The sequence below is a fragment of the Gopherus evgoodei genome, chromosome 1, assembly GCF_007399415.2.
Source record: "Gopherus evgoodei ecotype Sinaloan lineage chromosome 1, rGopEvg1_v1.p, whole genome shotgun sequence".
Taxonomy (NCBI): Eukaryota; Metazoa; Chordata; order Testudines; family Testudinidae; genus Gopherus; species Gopherus evgoodei.
The window spans coordinates 15,893,334-15,910,070 of NC_044322.1; the positions used below are offsets into that span (position 1 = coordinate 15,893,334).

The following is a 16,737-nucleotide window of genomic DNA, read 5'->3' on the forward strand; positions in this document are numbered from 1 at the left end:
TCCCCTTATACAGGAGCATATGCATGTGATTCTAGAGGGCACTAGAGCCGGCCCCAAAAGATACCACAAAAGAAAAAATCCTTAGCAACAGTACATGTGGCTCGCACAAAGCTAGCATGGAATGGACATGAGCAAGCACTCGAAGAAGAATAAATGTTCTACTGCCAGTTATGCAGTGTTAATAATAAATTATAAACACTTCTTTTGACATGATTTCACTGGTCCAAGATTTCCAGCATAAAATTTATTATAAATGTGTCCAAATATGTTAAGGTTCTCAGGACAGGTATTAAATATAAGCGTAACTTCCTATTCCAGTTTAGTCATAATAGGATTATAACCAAAACAGCTGGATTAATGTCATGTCTTCCTTTAAATTTCTATTTCTTGCTGCAATAGACGCAAAGGTTCCTAATTTTACTGGGAATTTCCAGTGAAAACTCTTTGTCCCTCCCCCTTCCATTCATTATTAATTATTATTATTATTTACTTTTATTATATTTTTTCCTGGAAACTGCTTGTAGAATATCATTAGCCCAACTGTTTTTGCTTTCGAGAAAAATAAGACATGAAGTTAGATGTTAATTACTCTAGCTGCAATAGCAGGCCATATAAGTGAATGGCTTTACACCTCACAATAATCTACAGAAGAGAAACAGCTTCGCAGTGTTGGTGTCAGTGCCCATGGAAAAGGATGCCTTGAAGGAAGAAGATGGTGCATGTCTTCCCTAAAATTACATTTGTTCTTGTCTATTGCTGGATGATGGGCAAATGTACAAAATGAAGGGATTAAGTTTGGGGGGAGGGATAGCTCAGGGGTTTGAGCATTGGCCTACTAAACCCAAGGTTGTGAGTTCAATCCCTGAGGGGGCCATTAAGGGAACTGGCGTAAAAATCTGGGGATTGGTCCTGCTTGGAGAAGGGGGTTGGACTAGATGACCTCCTGAGGTCCCTTCCAACCCTAATAGTCTATGATTCTATGAATAGTCTATGATTCTAAGTTCAAACTGACAGAAAACAGCAACATCTGCTTGTGATCATGCTATCCACAAGTGGCAGACTGTCCTACTTAGCAGAATCTTAAAGCAACAACTGCTGGGTCTTTAGCAACATCTGAAGAATTTTACAGGGAAAAGGGATTAGAAAAACAGTAAATATTTATAGCCATGAAGTTGCTTCTGCACTAGATATTGGATTACCAACGTATCATATTATGCAGTGTAATTGTATTAAATCAGAAATCTTCCTTACGCCCTTCTACTTCCAAGTAAACTATAAATATTTGTATATTAAATATTATATGCATTGTACAGTCATAGCAGAATCAGAAACGTGATGGTAGAACAGAAGTGTGCAAACTATGGCCCGCGGGACCCTCCTGCCTGGCCCCTGAGCTCCCATCCCAGGAGGCTCACTCCCGGCCCCTCCCCTGCTGCTCCCCCTTCCCTGCAGCCTCAGCTTGCCCCGCCACTCCTGGGGCAGCGCCACTTCAGACCCCGGCCTGACCTGGTGCTCTGTGCAATGTGGTAAGGGGCGAGGGGGGGAGGTTGGATAGAGGGGCAGGGGAGTTTGGGGAGTGGTGGTCAGAGGGCGGGAAGGTAGATAGGGGTTGGGGTGGTCACAGGGTGGGAACAGGGGGTTGAATGGGGGCAGGGCTCTGGGGGGGGAGTTAGGGAGTGGGGGGGTTGGATGGGGTGGCAGGGGTGAGTCAGGGATAGGGTCTTGGTGGGCAGTCAGGGAACAGGGAAAAGGGGTGGCTGGATGGGGCAGGGGTCCAGGTGGCAGTCAGGAAGGAGGGAGGGGTTGGATGGGGCGGCAGGGGACAGTCAGGGGTGGGGGTTCTGGGGGTGGTCAGGAGACAGGGAGTGGGGGGACGGTGGATGGGGCAGGAGTCCCAGGGGTGGGCTGTTAGGGAGCAAGAAGCCGGGGGGAGGATATGGGGTGGGAGCCGGGCCACATCCCTTCCCCTAGCCAGTCCTCCATACAATTTCCAAGACTCGATGCGGCCCTCAGGCCAAAAAGTTTGCCTGCCCCTGTGGTAGAACATAATGTTGCTTCTTCTCCTGTTTACTCTGATCAATATGTACAATAACTAGGATTCTCACCACAGACAGCTGGTTTTAAAATAAACTGGTAGAACACAGCATCACAGGACTTATGCCACAGTAACTGGCATGAAATTTTTAGAGATCATGTTATTTATCAGTAAGAATTAGAGTCATCATGTATACTGGAATAATTGGACATCCCTTTTGGGATGAAATGAACTCCTTGAAAATGAACATGATTCACAGGATAAACTAACCATCATTTCATCATTGCTCATCCATGATCTTGTCTTTTAAAATAGTCTATTGTGACAGCTCTTGGGGACCCAGGACTGCGAGTCACCTTGTTACCCTCTGCCTTCAACAAGAGGGACTCTCCCTGGCACTACCAGCCTTTCAGCCACTCAAGTACTCTCTTCTGGTCTATGTCAGCCCTAACTTTGCCTTGCAGGTTAACAATAGGTGCACCCCAATCCCTGAGTCCCCTTAGATTGTTCCATTGCGGTATCCAACCCCTGACACTGGCTACTCACAGAAATCCCAGATCCTCTGCACCAAGAGGTGCGGTATACCACAGTGTACCAGCTTTACATTCAAATACTGCTTCTGTAAACCACACAGCACTTGTGAACACTTATAATAAAACAAAAGAAGGTTTATTTATGAAAGAATCAAAATTTAACTGGAAACAACAGAGAGCAATGGAAACAAATGGTTACAATACAAAACAAAATCATAAAACATAAACCTAGGGGTACACTGATCAATAGTTACCTTTTCTGTCTATTGAAGTGGATTTCTCTGCCTGCCCCAAAGTTCAATCTATTGCAGAGCTGGATGGTTTCTCAAAAAACAGGGTCCAAACATTCATGAAAGCAGATTCGCCCCACAACGGGTTTCTCAGTGAATGGATATACAGTGCTTCTCCCTCCTCTGTGTTATACTGAAAACAGCCTTGTGCTTCCAGTCACAAACAGGGCGAACCCGGCCTTGTTGTAAAGCTTAGTTTTTACATTTAAGTTGTTTTGATGATTTGTCGTTGCCTCTGACGGTTTCCCATTCAAAGTCTTAGTATTGCAAAAGGCGAAACAAATGAGTCTTGCATTGCATCACTGGCCCAACAGGGCAAGGTGAGAACTCTCCCTTGCTCTAGGCACATTACCTCCCAATGATTAATTTCCTAAAGCATACTGTCACTATAGAACATTATTCTCTAAATATTAAATATTATCCTTACCTACATCTCACATTGAACATGAATCTTGACAAATGACAAGCTTTCTATAGATACCTTACATATTACCCTTTATGAGTAATATTATCCCCTTTTTGAAAGTATAATTTTCAGTTACCAGATGTGTTTGGTACAGTGAGTTTGTCATGTATGAGGTGAGAGATGTTTGCAAAGAACTGGGCACCCTTTGCCTAGGAGCCTGGGTGTCACAGCCATGCATTCAAGAACTTCTTTGTGACAAAGTGGTGGCTGCTCTTCTCAAAACTTCACATCCTGGTGAATCTCTAAACCTGCATTTGATTTGTTCTAAATATTTCTATGACAGAGGTTGTTATGGCCAGAACCACAAGAAAAGGGAGATTCTAACCCATTCACAATAAATATCAAAGTGTGGGGGGAATGACTTGTAAGATTCTTCAGGTACATTCCCAGACCTCCCCAGCTTTAAAATCCTTTCAGTCCTTAAAATATGGACAGTGCATATTTTGCATAGAACAGCTGGCTAAGCAAGGCCCCAGTAGTGAACTCTGGGAAATCTAGTCAGTTAAACCTTTCCAAAGACTCCAGTTAGAATCTGGACTGATGTCAGACCAGATGAGGAAGTACCACAAACCTGGACCGGTAAAATTTCACACGTCCTTTAGAGACACATTTGTTATTATTATATAACCAGAAATTCAATTTTATTCAGTGGAATTCATCCTCCTGGGTAGGAAATCACCTGCACAACTGGTAGAAATTTGAAGAGCCACAACTATACAATTAATAAGTTGTGTCAAAGGGACTATGCATAAATCAGAGGCTCTCTCATAGACTATCCATACTGGGAAAACCCGTAGCACAGTCCAGGCATACAGCATCTAATAAGCATATACTCCTGAATCAGCAAACAAACCTTAATATGGGTTTGAAGGTAAGACAGCAGCATATTCCAGCATGAGGAAAAATTCACTGATGCCTTGGATTCTCACTGTGATCACCAGGGATCCCAGAAATCCATTTGCCACAGAAGAATGTGGGAAATGCAAAATCTGTGTTTTCACAGAGAATCTTTAGTTTTTACATTTTGTGGAAAAATAAAAACATATATTAACTATTAACTAAATTTTACTGAAAGTACCAGTGTCACTTATTCAATGTGTGCAACCTCTCCCTCTTGTGGTTGATTTTTGAATGTGCTTTAAATGTACATAGCTAAACATACTCCAATAAATTGCTTCCCGTGTATAGAGGGTACTCAACAACATACAGGAGTTCATGTTTTAATACATCTCAAATTTCACTTCAGCCTCCAGACATGAGTAGTTAAAGGTATGGAAAGAAGCCCAAAACTTTAAAAATCACTGCTGAAAACTGTCACTGAGTTTGGGGAGGACAAATTCACATTGATTGTAGGCTTTGAACTTAATTAAAAATTGTAAATATGTCAATAAAACACTGCGTTTAGCTGATACCTATATATACTGTGGCTAAGGAAACTAAAGTTCAGCATTACATTTTAATAGCAGAAAAAGATAGGTTTTCTTTTTTTTGTTTGTTTTTTATTGGAGAATTTTGGCTTTTTTAAATCGCAGAATGGATTACTGGTGATCACAATACAGAAAGCCTTGACTGATCCTGAAAATTAGAGCCATTTAACACCCGGTTCTACATGGAATGAATTGGATTTCTCCCTCAATTTTACCTACTCAGATGATTGCTGAAAGTAGCTTTGGTAAAAGGATAACTGATTACATCCCTATGAAGTGGAAATGTGCAGCAGGTGGTTACTTTAGGTTGTTATTGTGTAGCCAATAAAATCTGTGTGCATTGCATCTGTACCTACAGTCAGTCAAGCTATAGTCCCTGCCATCTCCCTACCCAGCAATGAGTATTGCTGGTTCCTCAAAGCTACTTTATCTGTCTAAAATAAAATAAAATAAAATAAAATAAATAAAAAGCTTGCACCTGAATAATCCACAATAATGCCCAGCACCGGTAAGTATACAGTAGTTTTACTGGAGAATTCCAAATTTAAAAGAATGTATTGTTTTGTCCAAGAAGTCTTGCTCCATGACCAACTTGGGAAACAGTTTATTCATTGAGGTCTGTGGAGAGTAAAAGTCTGATCCATTTGCCAATGACATCAATGGGACTATGACTGCATCCTGGGTTGTCGTAGTGAGACTTGGAATTCCTTATACAACATTGTAACACCTTAAACATTGACATTAAGAAACTTAAATCAGTATACTGATTTCAAAATACTGGGATTTTTTTCCGCTAGGTTCTTCCTTAGGGGACAAGGGATCAGCAACAATATTGAATGTTAGAGAAACCAAAATACCAGGAAAGAAGAATCAAAGCTTTATAAAAACACACAAACTCTCTCTTCTCACAGTGCTACCTAATGTGATTATTTCAAAACCCCTTATTCTGCTTTATAGTAGCTAGAATAGCAGCCACTCCTTCACTCACTCCTATCAGTTAAGCGAGATTAACACAGCATCGCTTCCAACAGTAAGGTTGATTAAATAAAATGTGATTATCTTCTATCAACAGATCGCAAGGAAAAGATGAAGATTAGGATTTAGCGGAAGGATAGGGTAAGGACATGAGTGAAGTGACAGAAATGAATAAGTGATGTATATGTTAAATTGTTAATAGTCATGTGAGAGCTTGACAAAAATCAGAACTCTATAACATGGCAACTATGTTATATTTTGTTGCTAATGATTATAGTATGTTAATATCTCATTTTCAGTTATAATGAATCTTAAGGATAATTTTATGACACATTTTCATTAGCTAGTGATACCGTATAAAGCAAGAATGAGTCTTCATGAAAGACAGAAGCAAATATAATTGTATTAGGACTAGGGCTGGATAAATAACAAAGGACGAACAATGGGCCAGACTTGCAGCTTTCTCCCAAGCCCTGAACAAGGGGCAACATGTCGTTGCACAGTCTCTGGAGCAGACCGGAAGAGGGATTGCACCTCAGAGCACGAGTACTCCGACTGAACCAAATTCATCCCTAATAACACCATTGACTTTAAGGAACCTAGATCAGGGATGTATTTGAGGTTATTACAAATGCTTGTGTATTGAACATATAGGTCTGTTGTATCTTAGACGTATTTAATATGCGCAGTTTCAGCTTTACGCGGTCAGCAAAAACAAAAACAAACATAAAAAGAGAGAAAAATAACAATTTAAACACTGTTTCTGTAGTGTGGGCGATTCTGCACTCAATGTCATTTTGACTATACACGATTTTCGCTTTATGCGCTGACTGCGGAACGTAATCCCAGCGTAAGATGAGACAGACCTGTACCAATTGTTAAATACTACTAGTAACTCAGCTGGTGGAACAGAATTATCTGTAGGTCTGTGTCAGGCACAGAAATGTGCTTTCTAGTAATTAACAATTATTTCCTATTTTTTCTAATTAATCATGGGGGTGATTTGCATCACAGAGAAGAAACACTGGCCGTGGAAGGAGCTCTTGATAGTCGATTATGGCTTAACTGCTGTCTTATGAGAGTAGAGAATATGGTAACATTATTGAATGAATGAGAATACATTGTAATCTAATTATAATAAAGTGCACTGCAATGGTATTCAACTGGGAAGAATTCTTGCAGTAATGAAACGCACACTTAATACTGCTCCATTTTTTAAAAATGGCTACTTCATTTGCATACTGATGAGGGGGCAGTAAGGCAAGCAAAAATTGAATGCAAGGTAGTCTGATAGAAAAGGGACAAAGAGTCCTGTGGCCCCTTATAGACTAACAGATGTATTGGAGCATGAGCTTTCGTGGGTGAATACCCACTTCTCTCTCTGAAATTTGCTGAGGATTTAGCCTGAAACAGTCAAAGAAGAAGTCAAATAAAATACACAACTGGATCACAACACTATAAATGTATTTGAAGGAATGGGCTACATATTCGAAATATTACCCATGAGACAAACACTGAAAAGCAGAACTGCATTAATTTTCTTCTCACTCTAGGGCAAAAAGCAATTTGTGTAAGCAAGTATATTTTCAAGATGTGTGCTTCACCACGTAGAACAGGGTGCATGTTCCAAAATTAGCATATTTAGAGCTTAATCCCGAGACAGTCAAAACTCCTAATAACTTCAATATGGATTTCAGGTTTATAAGGACTTAAAGATTGGGTTAGTGCAGTAGTTTGCAAACTTTTGTACTGGTGACCCCTTCCACATAGCAAACTTCTGAGTGTGACCGCCCCCCCCTTATAAATTAAAAACACTTTTTAATATATTTAACACCATTATAAATGCTGGAGGAAAAACGGGGTTTGGGGTGGAGGCTGACAGCTCGCAACCCCCCCATGTAATAACCTCACAACCCCCTGAGAGGCCCCAATCCCCAGTTTTAGAACACCTAGGCTAGTGAAATTCTGTCTATGGTACTTTTTATGGCACTCATTACCCTAGTATCTGAGCCCCTCACAGTCTTGTAATGTATTTATCCTCCTACGAAGCAGGGAAATACCACTTCCCCTTTATACAGAGAGGCAACTAAGGCACAGAGTATTAGGTATTTAGACACCTAATTCCCACTTAAATCAAGGGGAATTAAATGCCTTTGTGGATCTGGACCTTACCCAAAGTCATATAGGAAGTGTGTGGTGGAGCTGGGAAATTGAACCAAGGACTTCCAAGCACAAGAGTAGTGCCCTAACCACTAGGATGTAGGACACACATCTATAGTGGAGGGAGTGTGATAGTGCCCCTGCATGGAGTAGAGGGAGCAAGAGCATGTAAATTCCTTGTACCATCACATACTCACTTTTGCAAGGGCCACCTACAATCTATCCCTTTGTGAGACATAGGCTCAATAAGGCATCATAACTATCTGGAGGACTGTAATTAATTTTCCACTGTAAACGTATGGTCTCAAATCTGCAGCACTCACTCCTTCATTGTAACAGTGGGGTACAACTGAATAGGCCCTTCTGAAGTTTTGCTGCAGGTCCTGTTTTGAAGAATGAGAATGGAAAGCCAATTCAAAGGTTACAATATGGGCAGGCAAGAAACAAACATTTGTCTTTTAACCACATAACTAACATTTCCTGGCTAACAGGTGATGTCAATACCAGACAAAATATTGGCAGAAGGAAATTTTCACAAATTTATTTAGACTGCTGCTGCTATCAATGAAAGAAGCTAAGAAATCAAGACATAAATTCTAAAAATAATGAACCAAACCTCATCGATATCTGAGATGAAAAGATTAATGTGTATGTACATTGGGAGAAACGCAATTAGAGAAATGATAAATAATCTCTTTCAGTCTCAGATCATAATTTCAATTAATGAACAAGTGTCCCAGTCTATGAAGAGCAATTTCATTTTGATATGAACATTCTTCAGCAGATCTGATGGATGTAATCATTTCTATAGCTATCAACAGTTCAAGAAAGCATTCAAAGGTGGATTCATGTGTCGCTGTTGATCCATGAAGCTCTACTGAAATTTATGGCAAAGTTTAGGGTGTACATCAGAGCAGATTTCTGATCCTATATTTTAGGAGGGCAAAGTTACAACGGTCTGAGGACCAGTTCCCCTTTTTCGAAGTGTAATTTTCAGTTCAAAAATTTGCACCTGCATTCAGGTAGTCGTGATGAGTAAGTACCCAGATCTTCACATGCAATTCAAGTCCTGGTGCAAACTATGCAGGTTCCAATTTTTCAGCTGCAAACTGCATTAACAGAAAATCATTTTGAAAATTTTGCCCATAATATCAATGCGTATAATATTCAACAATCCACAACTGGAGTCGATTTGTTTCTGTGGCCACATTTCACATAAATCATGTCTATCCTTTGGCCCTAATCTGTTCTGAGTGCAATAAGACCAGTCCTTGTTTACTATTTACAAAGGCAAGTGTGACAGGTTAGATCACAAAAACCCCCTTGGGAACTGCCAGACTGATGTGCCAAGACTACTTCTGCCCCTCCTTTCCCTGCCAGCTCAGGACTCCAGCACCCTGTCTTGTTGAGCCAGACATGCCCATCTGCTTCAACAGAGACCCAGTGTCTGAATTACTTGCCCCAAAGCTGCAGACTTAACTGAAAGCAGCTTAGAGAAGTGTTCTTGTCTTTTAACACTCAGATGCCCAACTCCCAATGGGGCCTAAACCCAAATAAATCCGTTTTACCCTGTATAGAGCTTGTACAGGGTAAACTCATGAATTGTTCGCCCTCTATAACACTGATAGAGAGATATGCACAGCTGTTCCCCCAACCAGGTATTAATACATACTCTGGGTTAAATAATAAGTAAAAAGCGATTTTATTAAATACAGAAAGTAAGATTTAAGTGGTTCCAAGTAGTTCCAAGTAGTAACAGACAGAACAAAGTGAATTACCAAGTAAAATAAAATAGAAAATGCAAGTCTATGTTTAAGAAACTGAATGCAAATAAAATCTCACCCAGTAAGCTTCCTTTTACAGACTAGTCTCCTTCTAGGCTGGGTCCAGCAACCACTCACACCCCCTGTAGTTACTGTCCTTTGTTCAAGTTCCTTTCAGGTGTCCTTGGGGGTGGAGAGGCTCTCTCTTTAGCCAGCTGAAGACAAAATGGAGGGGTCTCCCATGGGTTTAAACAGACTTTCTCTTGTGGGTGGAGACCCCCTCCTCTCTCCTATGCAAAGTCTAGCTCCAAGATGGAGTTTTGGAGTCACATAGGCAAGTCACATGTCCATGCATGACTCAGAACTCACATGCTGCCTTGAACATCCTCAAGTAGACTTCTTATGTGGATTGGAGCATTCCAAGATCCATTGTTCCTTAAGTGCTTCTTGATTGGGCACTTAACTTTGCAAATTCCTTTCTAAAGAAGCTGACCAAATGCCTTACAAAGCTTACTTAGAAATCAAGCAAGTATAGAGCCAATATTCATAAGTTCAAGTATAAAAATGATATATGTGTACAAATATGATGTATAGATTCAGTAGCTCATAACCTTTACAGAGATAAGTTACATGGCACATGTAGCATAAAACATACTCCAGTTATGTCATATTCCCATAAAGCATTATGGGATACATTGTCACAACAAGATACTCAGAACTGTTGGAAGTTTGAAGCCTAATGACAGCTCAACTGTCCCTAATGTTGGACAGATGTTGGCTGATTCCCACAAGCAACTCTTAAGAGAAATCTTAAAAATCAACAAACTGAAGACTCTAATTAATTGACTACATCATCTTTCTGTCTCTTTCCACAGAGGGACGCAAGGCTCAGAAACCCCATTAGAATGTTTGTTTTTTTTCCCCCAAAGAAGTTGGTTTGAGCTAATCTCTCTTCTCATAAGCTTCTCTGTGCCAGCTCCATGAATTTGGGCATCTCCAGTTTTAGAGACATAGGACTAGTCAAGGAGGAAGCAGAGTTGTGGGGATGGTCACACTCAAGGTCATCATCTCTGTTAAAATCTGCTGGGATTTCCTCACGTAAGATAATTCTTGCCCTGTCAGCATTATCTCACTTGGAATCCCATTCCACAGTGCAATCCCCTCAACAAAAGAGATTCTGGCCGAGTTGGAGAACTGGGGCACCACGGCTCCTGGAAGTACTATGGAGTGCAAGCTGAAGAGTGAAATCACTGAACCACCGTGTAAACATTCTGGATATGAGCTATTCTCCCACAGATATCAGCACATCTGGGAGCTGGAGTGCTACTCTATGGAGAAACAAACCATTTCCCCAATGTATGATGAGGCAGAATGTCTGCAGTTTCAAGGACAAAATTTAGGCCAAACTTTGGCCTTCCAGTGGGCTTTTCCACTGGGAAGGTATGATCTGGGCATAGGTCACATTAACCTGTATTTAATACTGTGACATTAAATGGGCACATTGTACCCCATAAAAAACTACTCAAAAGCACCACACATTACCTTTTCTTTTCTACTATTTTGGATGCAGTTAAAATCCAGTTTCAGTTTTATGATCTGCAAACAAGTTCTGGCAATACATTAGCATCAATCCTAATGTCTTTTCATATTGCTAATTCAGAAGTTTCTTATCATAGTGTGACCCTGAAAAGTTCAGAGAACTAAGGCTCTCAGATCAATAGCTTCAAGCAGAAGTCTTACAATAAACAACTTATCACAGCTCTTCAGCATCAGTTTCTATCTAACAGCAGCTCTGTGCACTTATATGGCCCCAAACAATGCAGAATCTGAACACCTAGTGTCCTTAGGCATATAGCAACCTGACTTCTAGTCAGAGGAGCACAGATATATGTTCCATGTTCTTTAAAAGCAGCAAAGAATCCTGTGGCACCTTATAGACTAACAGACGTTTTGGAGCATGAGTTTTCATGGGTGAATACCCACTTCCTCAGATGCATGTAGTGGAAATTTCCAGGGGCAGGTATATATATGCTAACAAGCAAGCTAGAGATAACGAGGTCAGTTCAATCAGGGAGGATGAGGCCCTGTTCTAGCAGTTGAGGTGTGAAAAACCAAGTTTTCATGTTACATGTTCTTTGTATCCATTAACCATCCAGGGCTTCATTTAGCAGTAGCTGCTTGGATAAAATTTCCATTGACTTTAATGGCACTTTTGCCTAAATCAGCAGTTCTCAAACCATGAGTCAGGACCCCAAAGTAGACTCTCTTTTAATGAGGTCACTAGGGCTGGTGTTAGACTTGCTGGGGCCTGGGGCTGAAGCCAAAGCACAAGCCCCACCACCCAGGGCTGAAGCCAAAGCCTAAGCTTCACCACTTGGGTCCGAAGCCGAAGCCCAAGGGCTTCAGCCCTGGGTGACGGGGATCAGGTTACAGGCCCCCACACCTGGCGTGGTGGGGCTCGGGTGGGCTCAGGCTTTGGTCCTCCTCCTGGGGTCATATAGTAATTTTTGTTGTCAGAAGATAGTCATGATGCAATGAAGTTTGAGAACCCCTGGCCTAGATAATGAGGGCACATGCTTTAGGACTGGATTAATAAAAAGAGACACACTCTTTAGGACTGGATTAATAAATAGTGCCATATTTAGTGTTAGTTTTCACTGAATGCAAACAAACACAGGCTTTATTGTTGTTGGTTTTTTGGTTTTGGGGTTTTGTTTTGTTTCTTTAGGACCTGGTCAAGAAGTCAAAGACTAAATTGTTACTGAATGTACATAACACAAACATCACAACAATCTGCTCTCACCAAATACAAATTTCAAATTCATGTCCACTGCAACTTTGGAATGTCTTCAGAGCTTAAAGGCCTTGCAGAAATGTGAATAAGAATCTTATAGTACAATACATTCAGGCACATGGAGAATTTCAGTATATGGAACATTCAGAAGCCAACCACAATAGATTAATATTTTATAAAGTTCCTCAAAAGAAGCAATTTAAAACTCATTGTCCAAGTTCCTTCATAACCTATTGTGAGGGAACCCACCTCATTGTCTCCAGACTCTCCAGGTTCAGACATTTCCAATGTTCTTACATTAAAGTCTTTATTTCAATTATGTTCCCTGTTAGCAGGTTCAGTTGGAACAACATCATGTACATCATTTGTTATTTGAGTATGGTTTTCCTAAGTCTCTTGCTGTCTTGAACAAAAGCTATTTAACTTCTTACTAATGCCAAAAGTTGTAGCTATAGCTTGAATTTTGTTCTAATAACTACACAGCTCTTAATGAGAATACAAAAGGCAGTTTTGGCAAGTTGACCTTCTAGTAATGTTAAATCGAAAGCAGACAAATTGACTGATTGAAGAGAGGATGTGACAAAAATTTCAAGGTTTTTAGTAGACCCATGTTTTGCTTCAGTATTGCGCAATATCTGTGTCTTAACAGTCAACAAAAACTATACACCAAAATACACTAGCAAAAAGAAAAGTATAGAAATCCTGAAAGTATCACGGGAAAAAAAACCCATGACCTTGCCCACATGACAACTTTAAGGAAAGTTCATACACACATGCAGATAAAGAAGCTCACAATTCAGCGTGTTCTTAGGTGTGTTCTGAGCAATACCTGGTTAATTCATCAAGCATTACTTGCTGATTGCAGTTCCTGATGCTCTATCTCAAAGCTTAAAATTCAGCTCAGTTTTGCTGAAGGCTTTGCTGAAGCCTGTGAGCATTTCAAGTGAACCTATACTCACTTTCTAGTGATTTAGGCCATATTTTAGAGTTTGGCTCTCAGAAATCATGGTTTCACACAGTTCTGACCTGGAACCAGGTGAAACCTGTTGACAGTAGTGAGTTTTATTCTGAAATTCTGGGTTCATTTTTTGCCCAAAATCCAAACGGAAACTGATGTGAATATAATTCAAAGATGCTTCAAAGATATAACTCCCATGAACGGCTGCAGACTAAAAGCAGGGAGTTTCACGGAGATCTAATAATAATATGAGTCTGGTTTTGATCTTGCTTACACTAGTGTAAAATAATCAGTGTTGCTTCTATGGAGAAACACAGGTGAGAGATCAGAATCAGACCCTACAATTTTAATAAACTTCTGCCTAGATGGGCTGTCAATCCAACTTTAATTTCCTGTTTGGAAGAAGGATTAGGGCAGAGCCACCAAGGATCAACGAGTGCTTTATATGTGTCTTTTCTGTTTGCTATAAAGTCTTGTTTGCATATCCTCATTGCTGCATAGGTCCCCACTGAATCAGTGTGGAAAATGGTTCAACTGCTGGCATAGATAAGACAAAACAATTTTCAATGGTATTATATAAACAGTAGTTGAATCTTGGAACTTCACATCAGATTGGGAACCCTGCCTCAGTCATGTTCCCTGTAATGGTGCTAAAAACATTTTTTGTCCTCTCTACATTATAAGTTAAACAGTTTTCAAGTTCATTTCACAGAGAAATATTTACTCCTGGAAGAATTCTGCACAGAAAAATAAAAAATTCTGTGCACAATATTTTAAAATTCTGCATATTTTATTTGCCAAAATAACGCAATATAATAATGTTGGTTTCAATTATTTTGGTAATTTATTTCAAAATACCAATCAGCAAGTATGTCTGTAACAATATAGAAAACAAAAAAGATTCCCCCAGAAGTAGAGAGTTAAAGAAACCCCTGTGCCCCTATGGATCCTCACTGCAGGATCAAAGTATGTTACCCTAAAGTAGGAGAGATGAGGAGGACGGCAGAGAGCAAATTAGTCAGTTGAGAGAATGCATTAGCTTAGTGGTGTCTGTCCCCAGTCTCTTCCCAGGGAGAGGTGAGGGTGCTCCTTGTTTCTCTGAGGGCAAATGGACTCCAAGATCCCCTTAGTAGCTCCTAACCCCCAACCCTTCTTCAGCTCCCTCTCCCTCAGGATCCTTGCCCCACGGACTGTTCCCTTTCAGGTGCTCCTCCCACACTCACTGCCTCCTCCTTCAGGGCATAGCCCTTTGCCCTCACCTCTCCCTTCCCCTGGAGGATATTGACTCCCCCTTTCCACAACACTGGCCACCCCAGGCTTCAACAGCCCCCACCACTAGGGGCCCTGTGTTCCCTCTGATTCCCCCTGTGAGGGAGTGGGGGGTTTTCTTGTTTTTTTTTTCGTGTTTTTCAGTGGGATGTATGCAGAGGGAATGGGACTCAGTGTCCCCGGGTGTTACTGGTTTAATGAGGTGAGGGGAGAGAGAGTTTGTTGTTACAGAGGACCAGAAAGGGAAGCTGGGACCCCAGCCGATGGCCTGGAGGATGGATACCCCAGTGACTGGTGACCTGACGACTCGGAGACCCAGCTCAGGAGTCGCAGCCGGTTCCAGCCAGTGGAAGGAAAATGGGCTGCAAAGAGAAGACCCCAGTGACCTAACCAGCTGGTTCCAGCCAGAGGAAAGCTGAGAGGAGATTAGGCCCAGGTGACCCTGTTTACCTGGAGAGAAGACAATGGACAGAGGCGGGGTTTGGTGCCGGTGATATCAGATGCCCAGCTGGGAAGCAGGGGGGCTCTGGGCTGGGGAGGGGGAGCAGGCAGGGCCTGCCTGGGTGCAGGGAAACTGGGATGTGCTATGCTGAAGGAGGCCAGGCCTGAGACCCGAGAGTTTCCTGTGCTGTGTTCACCTCTCAATAAACCCTCCTGTTTTACGCTGGCTGAGAGTCACTCCGGTCTAGGGAACAGAGTTGTATCATCCCCTTTGGGGGTGGAGGCCCTGGGGATCCAGAGCGAGTGAACTCCATGGGGAGGGGGCCTCGGCGAGAAACAGGAGTGCTAAGGCTCTGAGAGGTGCGGCTCCAGGAGGTGGAGGGGCTTAACCCTGAGAGAGAGTGGACACCCAAGAACAGCTGTCTCACTGAAGGGGCACCCCCCACGGACCACACAAGGCCAAGAGTGGGCACGACCTGTGAATCCGTGACACCCCCAACCACTAGGGATCCTCTGCTCCCCCACACCATTGTGGACTTTCTGCTTCTCCGCCCCCTGCCACAGAGGCCACTGTGTTCCTCTCTACCCACTCCCACCATGGGGTACTCTATGCTCCCCCCTCCCACCCTGACTGACCCATTCCTTGCCTGCCCCACACTCAGAGGCCCTAGCAGAGTGGAAAAAACTGACTGCAGGAGCTGCAGCTGGACAACCTGGCTCCTGGAGGAGGGGACTTGGCTGTGCGGCACTGCAGCTTAAAGTTCCACCTGGGACTGGGGTGTGCACTGCAAGCAGATGTCGGGTGAAAAACTTGCTAAATGGTGTCCCTGGCCCAGGCTCCCCATAGCTGCTTGTGTCAGCCCCATATCTCTGCAGGGCGGGCACAGTAACAGGGGCAAGGGGCATGCGCTGGGACTGCCTCCCAGTGGGAATACATGGATCACCCTACAGCCTCCACCCCAGGTCATGGACTCAGCAGTGAGGCTGCACCCAACCCTGACACAGCACAATGGCCGGGCTGGCCCCAGAAACACCCTGGGGTCCTGCCCCTCCACACCAGGTGCACCACGATAGCGATGAAGAAGGACAGAGTGTCACACACATGCCATGCCCCGTTCCCCCTCTCCCAGAGGAGATGATGTACATCTCTCCTGGATGCTCCTGACACCCGAAATAACGCCCCCCACTCGGGACTGCTGCCAGGGAGGGGCATGTGACCCTTCTCGAGGCTTCTCTTTGCTTTCTCATCAGAATCTATTATTCTGTGGGAAAACAAAACAAAAAAAATCTGTGGGGGACATGAATTATGCACATGTGCAGTCGCACAGAATTCCCTCAGGAGTAAAATATTGTCAGGCACGAGTAAGTTTCCTTTTATGGATGGGGCTTAACAGACTGGTGGCATTTTTCAATAACAAAGTTAAACTTTACTTCTGGTAAAGCCTGAGTTAACATTTCCCCACAGCATAAATCTTGACAAACAAACTGAAAAACAGACTGGCTGGGTACTGGAGAGAACTGTTGACAAGACTTAAATCTGACACGGTATTTATGATCCATCCACGATAAGGTGTCACAATAGTACTTGATGACTGTAAGGATAGGTTTTCATCTCATGACTGATAA

The 16,737-nt window shown here is 42.3% G+C and overlaps 1 protein-coding gene across 10 annotated transcripts in view; it reads right to left on the reverse strand.

Annotated features, from left to right (window-relative positions):
• Positions 1–16,737, reverse strand: part of DLG2 (discs large MAGUK scaffold protein 2) — a 1,569,268-nt gene that overhangs the window by 104,184 nt on the left and 1,448,347 nt on the right. The gene's annotated exons all lie outside the window — the stretch shown is intronic.